Here is a 16,603-nt window from a genome sequence, read left to right as displayed (position 1 = left end):
ATTCAAGAAGGTGGAACATTTGGCTGCTGACCCGCAGTCAGAACTCATTTGCCTTCCCTCCCAACTCATTTAGCTGCTGCTGCAGGAGATTGGGTCCGAATAAGCACACACACACATTCGGAACGCTGCACTTTCCCACCCTCTGGGGAGCCTATGCTGTGTGTTCACTGAAAACTTCTTCCTCTCTAAGGAGGTGGAGGGGAGGAGGTAGAACATGTTCATAGCATACTACTACACTACATGGTGGCTACTAAGTCTGCACAGGGATTTATTACTATTATTATACCTTTATTTCAACAAGGAACACAGACTGAGACTCTTTTACAGCTGGGCCCTGCGTATACATGCTTACACATACAGTTTAGGTACAATGATTAAAAAACTAAACTAAACAAGACAAACAAAACCATCACAGATAACACAAAAAATACAGCAACAGATTACATTTACACAAAGGTTATTCCAGGACTATACCCTTATTGTCACAGTGAACAAAAGTCTATACTGTTTCTGTGGTGTTGTTCCTTTTAGAGTTAGAACATCATTCACAACATATAGGCTAATAAAAATGTACACAACATATATGTCTAATAAACATGTACAAAGGCAATTTCATTTTAGAACAACAATTTAAAAGAATACAAGTTAAAACAATGGAATAAAATATAACAACAATATTTAATATTGTGAAGGTCTCACCAGCATTATAGGTAGGCTATAATACAAACAGGATGCTCAAAAAGTTAAACTATCTATTTTCTCTTAAATAATACATACTTTAGTTATGCACATGCCAGGATTTAATTACAGACCCAAAAGCATTCTTACATCAGTTTAAACATAGACAATTTATGAGAGAGTGTGCTAACCAGTGTGCTAACCAATGGCAACATTATGGCAATGGTTTGTCTCAAAGCACAGTTAAATTATTAAGTATAAAAATAATGAATCATTAGTGGGATCAAAGGCAATTGAAATCTTGAGCATAAGAATGCCACACCATTCGTATGTTTGTGTGAGGGGACACACACAAACAAACTCTAACACACACATTTTTTAGTTGTAATGTTTGAATAATTTTTGTTGTTGTATTGTTTGTAATATCATTGTATTATACATTTGTGTGACTGTCCTTGTATATCAGTGTATCAATGTTTTGTTACTTGTCATGTTGTGTTTTTTTGTGGACCCCAGGAAGAGTAGCTACTGCCTTTGCAAAAGCTAATGGGGATCCAAATAAACAAATTAAATAGTCTTATTCGTCGCTCACTGAATAAAAACTCTAGCATATACTGCCACCTTGTGGTTAAATTCGGTACATCAACAATACATTCCATTGAAATTAGTACTCATCAGCCACGTGAGAAATGTATAAAAGCAAAAAATGCATTAGCTCTGTAACTAAACACCAGCTTAATTTTAATACTTGTCCTGAATATTTGTGATAATTAGCAGGTTGCAAAAGGCGACTAATAAACTTCCACTGTGAAATAAGTGTCAACATTGAGTGGACATACTGTATCTACAGTATCCTATAAATAGTGGATGTCTAAAGAAGAATGGTGTTGAAAGAGGATAGTGCTATACATGGTGTTTACATGGTACCTGTCTGGTGAAGGATCTGGTTTTGACCTGCATTAGACTATTTAATGATCACAAAATGCAAGTCATATTTTCCTATGAACCACTGATATTTTGTGTTTGAGCATAGTTCATTGACTGCATAAAGTGTGAACGTGACTAAACCTAGGACACCAAACTAAACAAAAAGGTCAGTAGCAGTCCAGCACAGACACACAAATGTATCACATCTGCATTTGTTTGTGATTCCACTCAGAGTCAATCATCATCCACCACAATCACATTCACGTTCAGCTGGTACTCAATGGTGGCCCATCAAAGATGTTTCTCTTGGTGAGCTTATGTCCATAATGCAGGGCTTGGATTTGGCTCCTCGGTAAGACATAGTCCCACATGTTGAGGTCGGTCACCTCCCCCACAAAGCTCCGCAAAGCCTCCAGGTCTCCAAGGTGTTTGTCTGCTCTTGCCCCAAGAGGACGGTCCCCTTGGGCCGGATAGTGTGGCCCGGCTTGTACAGCTGGTAGGTGCTGCGGCGGCCGTCCACCCAGAAGGCAGCCAGCCAGCCCAGTACGGGACTCCCAGGTGAGGCAGAGACTTGTTTTGAAGGTGGTGATGGGCGGCAGGTGGAAGAAAGCGCTATCGCCGCTCAGGTAGAAGGCGATGCGGCCATCTTTCTTGTGCCACACGTTGAGCTTGTCGTAGTCGGTGGTGCGGTAGGCAAACAGGATGATCTGCCGCTCGACTTCCAGCTCAGTGGCCACACGCATGCACAGAGTGAACGTGCGCAGGCCAATTTCCTTCTGGGGGATGAAGCTGAAGTCTGTCTCATACGGAAAGACCAGTACCTTCCTGCCCAGGTCAACTGTAAACAATACCACAAACAAAATCATCAACAATAACATCATCAACTTAGAGCAGTCACTGGTGAAGATGACAACAGTATTGTAGCAAATTAACTGACTGGAACTTGAACCTGGGTTCCTCTTCTGACTGTCAGTCCAACACCTTAACCATTAGGAGGTCCAGACCCCTTGACGGTCATTACGTTGCACTACGGTCACAACAGTATAAAAACAGCTTTACGTGAGCTCACTTGAGGAGGTATGCACACGTAATGCTTTGAAAGTATTATGATATGAGCTATTGGATCTACTATTTGGGATTTTACCAAGAACAATTGTATGACATTATTTTCTGTATCTTCTATAAAATAGTTATGTGATACAAAGAAATAATCATAGCTAGTATAATCCAGAATTATTCCTCTATTTTCCATAGCCTACCAACCAAAACATACCTTCATTGGCTAAGGTGACACTGACAATACCCAGTAAGACTATGGCACTGGCAGCTATCTTTTCACTTGAGAAAATCTACCACAGCAAACACATATCATAATGGCAAAAGATGCCACAAAGTAATTGTGAAAATAATAAATAGTAGTAAATACATCATATAGTATAAACTGCATATTCTATAACGAAATGCCTCAACACACACAAAATACTAACAGAATTGCTCTATGATGATTTAAGGCTGTATTTCCATTGAAAAGCCTTGTGATGCTAGCTCACTGTCACGCCTGTATATTCTTGGGGACCTTCAATGCTGCAGATATTCTTTGGTACCCTTCCCCAGATCGGTGCCTCGACAGAATCCTGTCTTGGAGCTCTACAGACAATTCCATCGACCTCATGGCTTGGTTTTTCCTCTGACATGCACTGTCAACTGTGGGACCTTATATAGACAGGTGTGTACTCTTGTACTCCCTGTTCACCCATGACTGCTTGTCCATGCACGCCTTCAACTCAATCATCAAGTTTTCAAACAAAACAACAGTAGTAGGCTTGATTACCATCAACGATGAGACAGCCTACATGGAGGAGGTGATGGCTCACAGTAGTAGGCTTGATTACCATCAACGATGAGACAGCCTACATGGAGGAGGTGATGGCTCACAGTAGTAGGCTTGATTACCATCAACGATGAGACAGCCTACATGGAGGAGGTGATGGCTCTGGGAACGTGGTGCCGGGATAATAATCTCTCACTCAACGTCAACAAAGGGATGATCGTGGACTTCAGGAAACAGCACCCTACAACGATGGGACCGCAGTGGAGAAGGTGGAAAGCTTCATGTTCCTCGGCATACACATCCCTGACAAACTGAAATATTCCACCCACAAAGACGTGTGGTGAAGAAGGTGCAACAGGAGGTTAAAGAAATTTGGCTGAACACCTAAAACCTTCACAAACTTTTACAGATGCCCAATTGAGAGCATCCTGTCGGGCTGTATCACCGCCTGGTACGGCAACTGCACTGCCCACAACCGCAAAGCTCTCCAGAGGGTGGTGTGGTTTGCCCAATGCATTACCTGGGGCAAACTTCATGCCCTCCAGGATACCTACGCCACCCGATACCATAGGAGGGCCAAAAAGATCATCACTGACATTTGTAAGTCGCTCTGGATAAGAGCGTCTGCTAAATGACTTAAATGTAATGTAAATGTAAAAACCACCCGAGCCACTGCCTGTTCACCCTGCTATCATCCAGAAGGCGAGGTCAGGTACATCAAAGCTCGGACCGAGAGTCTGAAAAACAGCTTCTATCTCAAGGCCATCAAACTGCTAAACAGACATCACTAGCACATCAGAGGCAGCTGCCTATAGACATAGATTAGGAATCACTGGCCACTTTTAGAAATGGATCACTAGCCACTTTAATAATGTTTCTGTATCTAGCATTACTGATCTCATTTGTATAAACTGCACGCCACACTATTCTACGGTATCTTAGTAACTTTAAATTGTGTTTACATATTGCATCTTCCATTTAATATGTATATACTGCATTGTATTCTATACTACACCACTAAATGTTAAACAGCCATCTCCAGCACATCAGAGGCTGCTGCCTATAAACATAGATTAGGAATCACTGGCCACTTTAAGGAAATGACACACTAGCCACTTTAATAATGTCTTCAATGAAGTTGTAGAAACATCACAATGATGATCAATAGAAACAGGATGCACCTGACCTCGATTTCGAGTCTCAAATCAAATCAAATCTCATATCAAAGGGTCTGAATACTTATGTAAATAAGGTATCGTTTTTTTGTTCTTAATACATTTGCCCAAAAAAATGTAAAACTGTTTTTGCTTCGTCCTTATGGGGTATTGATGAGGGGAACAAAATATTTGGTACTGGGGTTCCGATGGCCAACAGCCAATGAAATTGCAGGGTGCCAAATACAAATCAACAGAAATCTCATAAATCAAATTTCTCAAAAATACAAGTATTAGGCACCATTTTAAAGATACAATTCTCGTTAATCCAGCTACAGTGTCTGATTTCAAAAATATTTTGCAGCGAAAGCTCCACAAACGATTATGTTAGGTCACCACCAAGTCACAGAAAAAAACAGCCATTTTTCCAGCCAGAGAGGAGTCACAAAAAGCACAAATAGAGATAAAATTAATCACTAACCTTTGATGATCTTCATCAGATGACACTCATAGGGCTTCATGCTACACAATACATATATGTTTTGTTCGATAAAGTGCATATTTATATAAAAAAAATCTCAGTATACACTAGCGTGTTACGTTCACTAGTTCCAAAAACATCCGGTGATATTGCAGAGAGCCACATCATTTTACAGAAATACTCATTATAAATGTTGATGAAAATACAATTGTTAGACATGGAAATATAGATACACTTCTCCTTAATGCAACCGTTGTGTCAGATTTCAAAAAAACTTTACGGAAAAAGCATAATCTGAAAACGGCGTGATGAGCCCAAACCAGCCAGAGAAATATCCGCCATGTTGGGTTGTCAACATTATTCATAAATAGCATTATAAATATTCACTTACCTTTGATGATCTTCATCAGAATGCACTCCCAGGAATCGCAGTTCTACAATAAATGCTTGTTTTCTTCGATAATGTCCATCATTTATGTCCATTTATGTCCAATAGCTTCTTTTGTTGGGGCGTTTGGTAAACAGATCCAAAAGCACGATCTGGTCCATTCGGGATGAAAAGTGCAAAAAGTTATATTACAGGTCGAAGAAACTTGTCTTTAGGATGTTTTTATCATAAAAGTTCAATAATGTTCCAACCTGAGAATTCCATTGTCTGTAGAAAAGCAATGGAACGAGAGCTACCTCTCAAGTGAAAGCGCATGACTGAGAACGAGGCTGGAGGCAGACCACTTACTCAAAGAGCTCTCATCCGGTCCCACATCACAGTAGAAGCCTGAAACAATGTTCTAAAGATGGTTGCCATCTAGTGGAAGCCTTAGGAACTACAAAATAACCCATATCCCACTGTGTATTCGATAGGGGTGAGTTCAAAAACTACAAACCTCAGATTTCCCACTTCCTGTTTGGATTTTCTCTCAGGTTTTTGCCTTCCACATGAGTTCTGTTATACTCACAGACATCATTCAAACAGTTTTAGAAACGTCAGAGTGTTTTCTATGCAATATTAATAATAATATGCATATATTAGCATCTGGGACTGAGTAGGAGGCAGTTCACTCTGGGCACGCTATTCATCCAAAAGTGAAAATGCTGCCCCCTATCCCAAACAAGTTAACAGATTTTACTGAGTCACAGTTCATACAAGGAAATCAGTAAATTCATTAGGCCCTAATCTATGGATTTCACATGGCTGGTAATACAGATATTCATCTGTTGGTCACAGATACCTTAAAAAAGGTATCTATGTCCACCATTTGCCTAATGCAGTGCAACATCTCCTTTGTATAGAGTTTATCAGGCTGTTGATTGCGGCCTGTGGAAAGTTGTCCCACTCCTCCTCAATGGCTGTGCAAAGTTGCTGTATATTGGTGGGAACTGGAACACGCTGTTGTACATGTCGATCCAGAGAATCTAAACATGCTCAATGAGTGACATGTCTGGTGAGTACGCAGGCCATGAAAGAACTGGGACATTTTCAGCACTCAGCTTTGTGTACAGATCCTTACAACATGGGGCCGTGCATTTTCATGCTGAAACGTGATGGTGGTGGATGAATGGCACGACAATGGGCCTCAGGATCTCGTTACGGTATCTCTGTGCATTCAAATTGGCATCGATAAAGTGCAATTGTGTTCGTTGTCTGTAGCTTATTCTTATACCATAACTCAACGCCACCATGGGGCACTCTGTTCACAACGTTGACATCAACAAACCACTCGCACACACGACACCATACACGCTGTCTGTCATCTGTCCGGTACAGTTGAAACCGAGATTCATCCGTGAAGAGACTGTCTGACAGTTTGTGCAGAGCCACAGTTTCATCAGCTGCCCAGATGGCTTGTCTCAGTCAATCCCGCAGGTGAAGAAGCCGGATGTGGAGTTCCTGGACTGGCATGGTTACACGTGGTATGTGGTTGTGAGGCGAAATTCTCTAAAACGACATTGGAGGCGGCTTATGGTAGAGAAATTAACATCACATTCTCTGGCAACAGCTCTGGTGGACATTCCTGCAGTCAGCATGACAATTGCACACACCCTCAACTTGAGACATCTGTGGCATTGTGTTGTGTAACAACATTGCACATTTTAGAGTGGCCTTTTATTGTCCCCAGCACCTTTGTAATGATCATGCTGCTTAATCAGCATCTTGATATGCCACACTGGGATCTTTTATTTCAGCTCATGAAACATAGGACCAAGACCTTACATGTTGCATTTATATTTTTGTTCAGTGTAGTTATCACATTTTCTGTGCTAATCTATGTAGAACATGGGCCTGTTGGAAACTACAACTCCCCTACTACATCGTACAGTTCAGACATGATCTGACTTATATAAAGAAACCGCAGAGTGCGCATTGAGCTCACAGAGTTCACAAATTCACTTTTCAGCAGGACAATAACCTAAAACACAAGGCCTAATACACAATGGAGTTGCTAAATCAAATGTGCCTGTGTGATAAATTGAATGTGCCTGAGTGGCCTAGTTACAGTATTGACTTCAATCGGATTGAAAACCTATGACAATGATCAACAAGCAACTTGACAGAGCTTGAAGAATTGTTAAAAGAATGTGCAAATATTGTACAATCCAGATGTGCAAAGCTCTTAGACTTACCAAGAAATAAATCGCTGCCAAATGTGATTTTAATGTGATTTAGGGGGTTGAATACTTATCAAATCAAGATATATTAGCGTTTTATATTCGTTTCTGTATAACAATGTGTGCTGAGAGTGTGCTGGGCAACACAGACTTTCAACTCCCTCCAAAGATTTTCTATGGGGTTGAGATCTGGAGACTGGCTAGGCCACTCCAGGACCTTGAAATGCTTCTTATGAAGCCACTCCTTCGTTTCCCGGGCGGTGTGTTTGGGATCGTCATGCTGAAAGACCCAGCCACGTTTCATCTTCAATGCCCTTGCTGATGGAAGGAGGTTTTCACTCAAAACCTCAAGATACATGGCCCCATTCATTCTTTCCTTTACACGGATCAGTCGTCCTGGTCCCTTTGCAGAAAAACAGCCCCAAAGCATGATGTTTCCACCCCCATGCTTCACAGTAGGTATGGTGTTCTTTGGATGCAACTCAGCATTCAGCATGTCCTCCAAACACGACGAGTTGAGTTTTTACCAAAAAGTTATATTTTGGTTTCATCTGACCATATGACATTCTCCCAATCTTCTTCTGAATCATCCAAATGCTCTCTAGCAAACTTCAGATGGGCCTGGACATGTACTGGCTTAAGCAGGGGGACACGTCTGGCACTGCAGGATTTGAGTCCCTGGCGGCGTAGTGTGTTACTGATGGTAGGCTTTGTTACTTTGGTCCCAGCTCTCTGCAGGTCATTCACTAGGTCCCCCCATGTGGTTCTGTGATTTTTGCTCACCATTCTTGTGATCATTTTGACCCCACGGGGTGAGATCTTGCGTGAAGCTCCAGATCGAGGGAGATTATCAGTGGTCTTTTATGTCTTCCATTTCCTAATAATTGCTCCCACAGTTGATTTCTTCAAACCAAGCTGCTTACCTATTGCAGATTCAGTCTTCCCAGCCTGGTGCAGGTCTACAATTTTGTTTCTGGTGTCCTTTGACAGCTCTTTGGTCTTGGCCATAGTGGAGTTTGGAGTGTGACTGTTTGAGGTTGTGGACAGGTGTCTTTTATACTGATAACAAGTTCAAACAGGTGCCATTAATACAGGTAACGAGTGGAGGACAGAGGAGCCTCTGAAAGAAGAAGTTACAGGTCTGTGAGAGCCAGAAATCTTGCTTGTTTGTAGGTGACCAAACACTTATTTTCCAACATAATTTGCAAATAAATTCATTAAAAATCCTACAATGTGATTTTCTGGATTCTTTTTTCTCATTTTGTCTGTCATAGTTGAAGTGTACCTATGATGAAAATTACAGGCCTCTCTCATCTTAAGTGGGAGAACTTGCACAATTGGTGGCTGACTAAATACTTTTTTGCCCCACTGTATATAGCCTCATTATTGTTATTTTATTGTTACTTTAGTTTATTTAGTAAATGTGGGTACAATGATGTATTCAATCAATGCACCCACACTGCTCGCGCACACGAAAACGAGCATTTGCATAGCCAGGCGCTAAAATAGAACTTGGTTCTATTTGTGATGCTTGACGCTGCAAGTCTCACCTCTCCCATCCCCTCATTGGTTTTTAGGAGCATATACCCACATGGGTGATTGAAAGATGAACTGAGGTCCACACTCGTCGGTAGTGCCCCTTAATGTTGCCAACTGCCATATTTAGTCAAAGGAAGAAGCCTAAAGGAGGAGAGATTACTAGAAACTAACTGGGTTTACACTTTTGTCTGTGGATTAATTGTCAGAGTAGAGGACCTTGTGCATTTCAGGTATAATAACCCAATGTTTATATCCCAGGACAAATTGGCTAGCAACAGCAAGCTAGCTAAATTGCCATAAATGTTTAATGATTTTCGACCTGTCCCCATAATTAATACAGTTGGTTCAGAGCTTGTTTTGATATTTGAACCTGCGTGTCTGATCGCGTCTGGTGTGGGTGGACAAAAATCAAAATTCGGTCTTGTCAGCATGTAACTCTTATTGAATTATTGATTAGGGGCTTGTTGTATCCAGCACATGACAAGTAGAGTTTGATTTGTGATCAATGATGTTGTCCATTCATATATACAGTCATTTGCTGCAAGGCAGCACCAAAGAGTTTCTAAACCCAGAAGAGCGATATCGCAAGACCTCTGGGAAGGCACAGACTAAACAGAACAGGTCAGATTTTGAAAATTCAATGAGAAGTGAAAAATTCTTACTTAAAATGTTAATTTTCTCAAAATCTAAAGGCACAGCCTAGATTCAAACCAATGTCTAAAATAGTTTAACATGTTATTTGTCCAACCTCGCGAAAGTGACAAACTGACACATTATCATCTTCGTTAAAAATAACTTTATATCGAAGGAGTGCCTTTGATTTCACGGCCTGAACATGCGCAGTTCGGCCAGAGCACTATGCATAAGGTAGTACAAATGGATCATGTTACAGCATCAAAGGGAGCAAATTGGAAGCAGGAAATGGAGACAGATTGAAGGAATAAGGTAGAAAAAATATTGTTTATAATAAATCATTAATTTACACTACTGTTATCATATATTTACTTAAAAATACAATAAAATGGATGTCTAAGAACGGTTATTTTATTCACGGTCTTCATCCATAATCATTGCTTACAATTACCATTCCAGCCCTATTGAACAAAAGAGAAAATGCACCGTCAAATTGTAATGCATTAATCAACCAGACATTCCTCAAATTTGCATCAACATCAACAGTTTTATTCTCACTAGGGCTGATCCCATTTAATCGCCCAAGATTTTTTTTAGTCGAGCAGTAGCAAAAAAGTGTATGGCACACGAGACACCAGTCTGATTCACACCTATCTCAGCGGACTAGTCCATTGCGGAGGCAACAGGAAGGAACAGTGCAAAAAGGGGAGTGTGGCTAATATGCACAACGTCTCTCTCCAGAATGCACTCTCTCCCGCCAATTTGTGCACGTTCATTGTTTCATTGTGTGCCCTTTGATTGTTAGTGTCTATCAATTCCCCCATGACATATATCAACAGAAGAACATTTACTGTTAATTGCCATAATTACACCGTTCTCATTGTTTGCTACACCTGTGAGAAACAAATGTTGGATTATTTCATTACATTTACGAGTTGTCAATTTATTCATTGTCTTTTGTTTGGAGGGCTCCTGTCAATGATGAGTAAGGACATACCACACCTGATTACGCATAGAAGTAGCCCTAGGCTATAAATGTGCCAATTTGGTACTCTGAAGTATTTCTGATTATCTTAATGCCACTGAGCTGTGGAGCTTCTCAAAGTAATGTTTTCTTCACCTCAAAACAGAAAGTAAATGAAGTCTGAGAATGACACTAGCTCCTCAACATATTAGAAAAATCTTTCCAGCTCTCTACCTTTTGATAACCACTTGGCGTTAAAGGGAGTAGGAGGATGGTCGAATAGAGTCTCATTTCATCAGTGTGCTTAAAGCATCAGGCAAGCTCAATGAATATACAGTTGAAGTCAGAAATTTACATACACTTAAGTTAGTCATTAAAACTCATTTTTCAACCACTCCACAAATTTCTTGTTAACAAACTATAGTTTTGGCAAGTCGGTTAGGCATGACTTTGTGCATGACGCAAATGATTTTTCCAACAATTGTCTACAGACAGATTATTTCACTGTATCACAATTCCAGGGGTTCAGAAGTGTACATACACTAAGTTGACTGTGCCTCTGAACAGCTTGGAAAATTCCAGAAAATGTCGTCATGGCTTTAGAAGCTTCTGATAGGCTAATTGACATCATTTGAGTCAATTGGAGGTGTACCTGTGAATGTATTTCAAGGTCTACCTTCAAACTCCTTGCCTCTTTGCTTGACATCATTAAAAATCTAAAGAAATCAGCCACGACCTCATAAAAAAAATGTGTAGACCTCCACAAGTCTGGTTCATCGTTGGGAGCAATTTCAAAACGCCTGAAGGTACCACGTACATCTGTACAAACAATAGTACGCAAGTATAAACACCAGGGGACCACGCAGCCAACATACCACTCAGGAAGGAGATGCGTTCGGTCTCCTAGAGATGCACGTACTTGGTTAAAAAAGTGCAAATTAATCCCAGAACAACAGCAAAGGACCTTGTGAAGATGCTGGAGGAAACAGGTGCAAAAGTATTGTATTAATACATTTCCCCCCTCAATCTACACACAACACCCCATAATGACACAACAAAAACAAGTTTAGAAATGTTTGCAAAAACAGAAATACCTTATTTACATAAGTAAATAAGTAAGTAAAGTTCTGTGGAGAGGTTTTTCAACAGCAGGGACTGGGAGACTACTCAGGATCGAGAGAAAGATGAATGGAGCAAAGTACAGAGAGATCCTTGATGAAAACCTACTCCAGAGCGCTCCGGGCCTCAAACTGGGGCAAAGGTTTACCTTCCAACAGGACAACGACCCTACGCACACAGCCAAGAAAACGCAGGGATGGCTTCGGGACAAGTCTCAATGTCCTTGAGTGGCCCAGCCCGGATTTGAACTCGATCAAACATCTCTGGAGAGACCTGAAAACAGCTGTCCAGCAATGCACCCCATCCAACCTGAGACCTTGAGAGGATCTGCAGAGAAGAATGGGATAAAGTCCCCCAAATACAGGTGTGCCAAGCTTGTAGTGTCATACCCAAGAAGGATGTAATCACTGCCAAAGGTACTTCAACAAAGTACTGAGTAAAGGGTCTGAACACTTAAATAAATGTGATATATTTACAAAAATATATATATATTTTAAAAAGGTGTGAAATGGACTTCCAAAAAGACTGTTCATATAATCGTATTCATTACACACTGGGACACTTTGTGCCTGATTCCGGCTCGAGGTAAGCATGCATATTTGGAAAGCAATTCCCTTCCTATGCACTTCTCTCTCCATGCCTATTGTGACGAATTTAAGCATGAATAGCATGCTATTCGCCTGCTAATCATTTTGGGAGGAGATTGAATAAATGAATGTGTGGCGGAGATGTCTAATGAAAAGCCGTATTCTGACCATGCCTTAAGTCTCTAATTCCACCACCTTCACACATGAGGAAACCATGAATATGGTCCAGCAAATCTATCGACTCCAAGTGGAAAAATCATCTACTTTATTTTTTCCGATTGCAATAACACCATTGTCCAAAGCACTATAATTTGCAGCTTCGTAATAGCTAGGTAAATTAGTAATATTTTTTGGATAAGAAAATTGTAAATATAATTTAATTTAAATGTAAATATATTTGACCTTGTAGTCGCTGGAGACAAAGGTGCCAGTCATATGGCAGAAACCTAAAGCATATCAACTTATGTTTATGAAATGCCGTGCCATTATGCAGAATTTCAATTGCCTTTTAACTTGCAGGAATGGACACTCTTGAATGTCTTAATTATAGGCTACCCCGACTTTGTCTCCTATTTCTATCATGTTAAATATTAACCACTATCAGTGTCGACTGTGAGTAGGCATAATAATAACACTTATTCAACTGCCAATTTACTATTAGTTCCCTTCAGTAGGTATAACCTAACCTAAGTTTGGTTTACCTGTATTTGCTTCCTCTGTAAACGCCATCACGGCCATGTGGCTATTGCTAAGGATCATTAGTAACAGTTGATAATATAAAAAAATAAAAGGCTAATTAAATCGTTATGGAGCGGAACACTGATTAAGACAGCAGTTTGAACCCGATGTATGGCACCATACTTGGCTGTGTTATCACCCAGTTCCATGGTTGGTGCAGGCAATGTATGTGGGTATAGCTATTGTACACTATTCTCTATGTACACAAATATTCCAACATTACCACAGGTTAAATAAGTGAGTGTGGCAATTTTTAGAATGAATCAAACCACTGTTTACTTTCTTTCATGCCTAAAGGCTCTCCAAGCTATTTTTTATGATTCATAAATACTTTCCTAACCCTAAATAACCTACAAGATCAGAGTATTTTTTTAAAAATCTACCAAATGGTGTTGAAACGGAGACAAATATGCATATATTTAGATATCTTTCCTTCATTGATCCATAATATTCTGAACCCGTTCTCTCAATATATTCTATTGAGTCTGTTGACAAAAACCAAAGTGAAAAGGTGTACTGTATTTAAAGGGATGACTTATTAAGAGAAATGTACTGAAAACCCTATTGAATAAAAACTCCACGAGAACATCTGTTGGCCAGCCAGTGGGACGGTTTTTAGCAGTTCAATTACACTTATTTGGCGTGCGCATGTGAACCACGCCTACCAAGCCTGTTATGCACCTTAATAAGGTTACTCTGAATACCAATTACTAAGAAGTATATAGGAAAGGCTTAATTTCCTAAATCGGACCCTTAGTGAATACAGGCCCAAACTTAATCTGTGTCTAGGAAACTGGCCTTGAGGGTTGGTCCTGACCTCTCTGCAGGTTGTCGATGGCCTCGTTGTAGTTCTCCAGCTCCAGGTGACACTGGCCCAGGAAGAAGTGGGCTTTGACAGAATGGGGGTCCAGTTCCAGCGCGTGCTTGCAGTCCGCCAGGGCTTTGTCGTTCTGCTGCAGCTTCACTTGGCACAGAGTACGGTTGGTGTAGTACACCGCCACTGAGGGGTTACGGTTCTGTTGGTAAGATGTATACACACACACAGGTGCAACCACGCACGTTAGGCCTACATATTGCACAAGCTATTTTTGTAAGAGTGCATCAGACCAAGCTACTTCTATTCAGAGTAGGTGAATAGGACAGTGTCAATATCTCAAATCATATAGACTTTCAGTCATCTGAAAAGGTGTAGACATTTTACATCATCATTCCCCTTAAGAGCAGTAGCTTGCTACTCACTATGGCTTTGCTGTAGCAGGTGGCAGCTTCCTGGTACTTGCGGCAGAGGAACAGTCGGTTGCCCTGCTTCTTCAGCTCCTGTGCTGTGGAACTCTTCTCTGGACTACTAGCCATCTTCTCTGGTGGCTCTGCAGCACCCACTGCGCACTGTTTCCCGATCCTGTTCCCCGTCTCTCCGGCTGGCTAGCTGTCAGGTGAAAGAATGGCCCTGTTCTTTGTCTTCTCACAAACTAGAAAAGAAAGATAGGCAGCATCAGCAACAGTCGATGCGTTGCTGCTGCGTGTGGTGAGGTGCTGTTGCAACTCATACATTGAGCCCTCACATTTCACTGGCTAGCTAGTTATGCATCAACATATGGTTGTGCAACTAAGATGCTGAAGTCAATGGTTAAGATGCATTAAAACCAGTCATTATCGGGCACACCACCTGGCCATGACCACACTGAAAGGACTGTATGTCAAAACTACGCTAACTAGCTAATGGCTGACGTTGCGCCCTCCCTCAGTCCCTGTGTCACTACACAAAACAAGGTAGCTAGCTAGCTAGTTGCGTTGGCAAAGACTGTGGACTTTCTCCATTGGTTTGCTGATATGGTTTACTGAGTCAAACATCTGCTACAATGCAACGTCCAAATCCCACTGCTAAGCAACGATGCTAATGCTAGCCCAATAGTGGACTAAAATTAGCCTAGCGTTACTCCTTTGTCCAATGACCTTAGGTACATGTTATATTTAAAGGGAGAATTAGCTCTGGAAGCCATCTAAACGTGAATCGATTCTCAGTTGCAGTAAGGTTACGGTTATTGAAATAAATCCCTCTAGGTTCATATCACATCAAAATAATTTCACTAATGCAAAAAATACACACCTACTGTACACGGTCTTAACCGGTTAACACAGAACAGTATTTTTCAGTAACAACATGTTTGTGGCGTCTGTCTTCACACAGCAGGCGTATTCAGAGAAACAGATTGCTAATTAGCTCAGGTAGTCCACTCTGTCTTCCGTAAATAAGCGCTGTGAGATGGAAATATGGTTGTGTGAGCCTCTCCCACTGCTGCTGCTGCTTCTGTTGCTGCTGCCTCTGTTGATTCTCCTGATTCCAGCGCCTCTCCGCTTTCGCCGCCTCCAGTTCTTCCTTGGAGCGGCGATATTCTCCAGGCTTTGCCCAGGGTCCTTTTCCATTGATTTCCTCCCAAGTCCAGAATTCCTTATTTCGTATCTCCTGCTGCCGCTGTTGCCTCTCCTGCTGCTCCTGCCTGTTGACACGCCGCTTGGTCCTGTTGTGGTGGGTGATTCTGTAACGGCTTTCTAGGTGTGAAGGAGAGTCGGACCAAAATGCGGCGTGTAGATTGCGATCCATGTTTATTAAACTGAAGCAACACGAATCTAAATACAAACACTACAAAACAATAAACGTAACGAAAACCGAAACAGCCTAATACTGGTGCAAATAAACACAGAACAAGGACATCAGGACACTAAGGACAATCATCCACGAAACACTCAAAGAATATGGCTGCCTAAATATGGTTCCCAATCAGAGACAACCATAAACACCTGCCTCTGATTGAGAACCACTTCAGACAGCCATAGACTTAACTAGAACACCCCACTAAGCTACAATCCCAAAACCAACACATACAAAAACCCATGCCACACCCTGGCCTGACCAAATAAATGAAGATAAACACAAAATACTTCGACCAGGGCGTGACACCACGTGTATGTCTAATGTAACGTTATCTCATGATGATAAAGTCAAGCATTAGCTAACAGCTAGCCTAGCTCAAATTTCGGTTATTAAACTAACATTACCTAGCTACCGATTAGTGGTGAACTACACACAAAAACAAACATCTTTAACCTCACCCTTTCAAATGAATTTCATATACAGACGATTGATGTGCCAGTATATTTCAATTTTCAATTTCAAGTCTTAATTGATTTGATTTTCCCATTGATCTGTAACTATACTATAACAGAGAGCTAAGAGCTAGATAGTTTGTTGTCATGCTGACGTCGGATATACGACCGAGCACCGCGAGGTAAGATTCAATAACAAAACAGTTACCAATACCCCAAAACCAATCCTTACCATTAGTA

At 41.1% G+C, this 16,603-nt stretch overlaps 1 pseudogene; it reads right to left on the bottom strand.

Moving 5' to 3' along the window:
• Positions 1-270: 270 nt before the first annotated feature.
• LOC115143966 (C-reactive protein-like) lies at positions 271-16,166 on the bottom strand (annotated as a pseudogene).
• Between the last annotated feature and the right edge of the window lie 437 nt (positions 16,167-16,603).

The sequence above is a fragment of the Oncorhynchus nerka genome, linkage group LG16 (assembly GCF_034236695.1).
Source record: "Oncorhynchus nerka isolate Pitt River linkage group LG16, Oner_Uvic_2.0, whole genome shotgun sequence".
Classification (NCBI taxonomy): domain Eukaryota; kingdom Metazoa; phylum Chordata; class Actinopteri; order Salmoniformes; family Salmonidae; genus Oncorhynchus; species Oncorhynchus nerka.
Note: the sequence above shows the minus strand (reverse complement) of the source record. Positions and strands in the feature narration are given on the sequence as shown.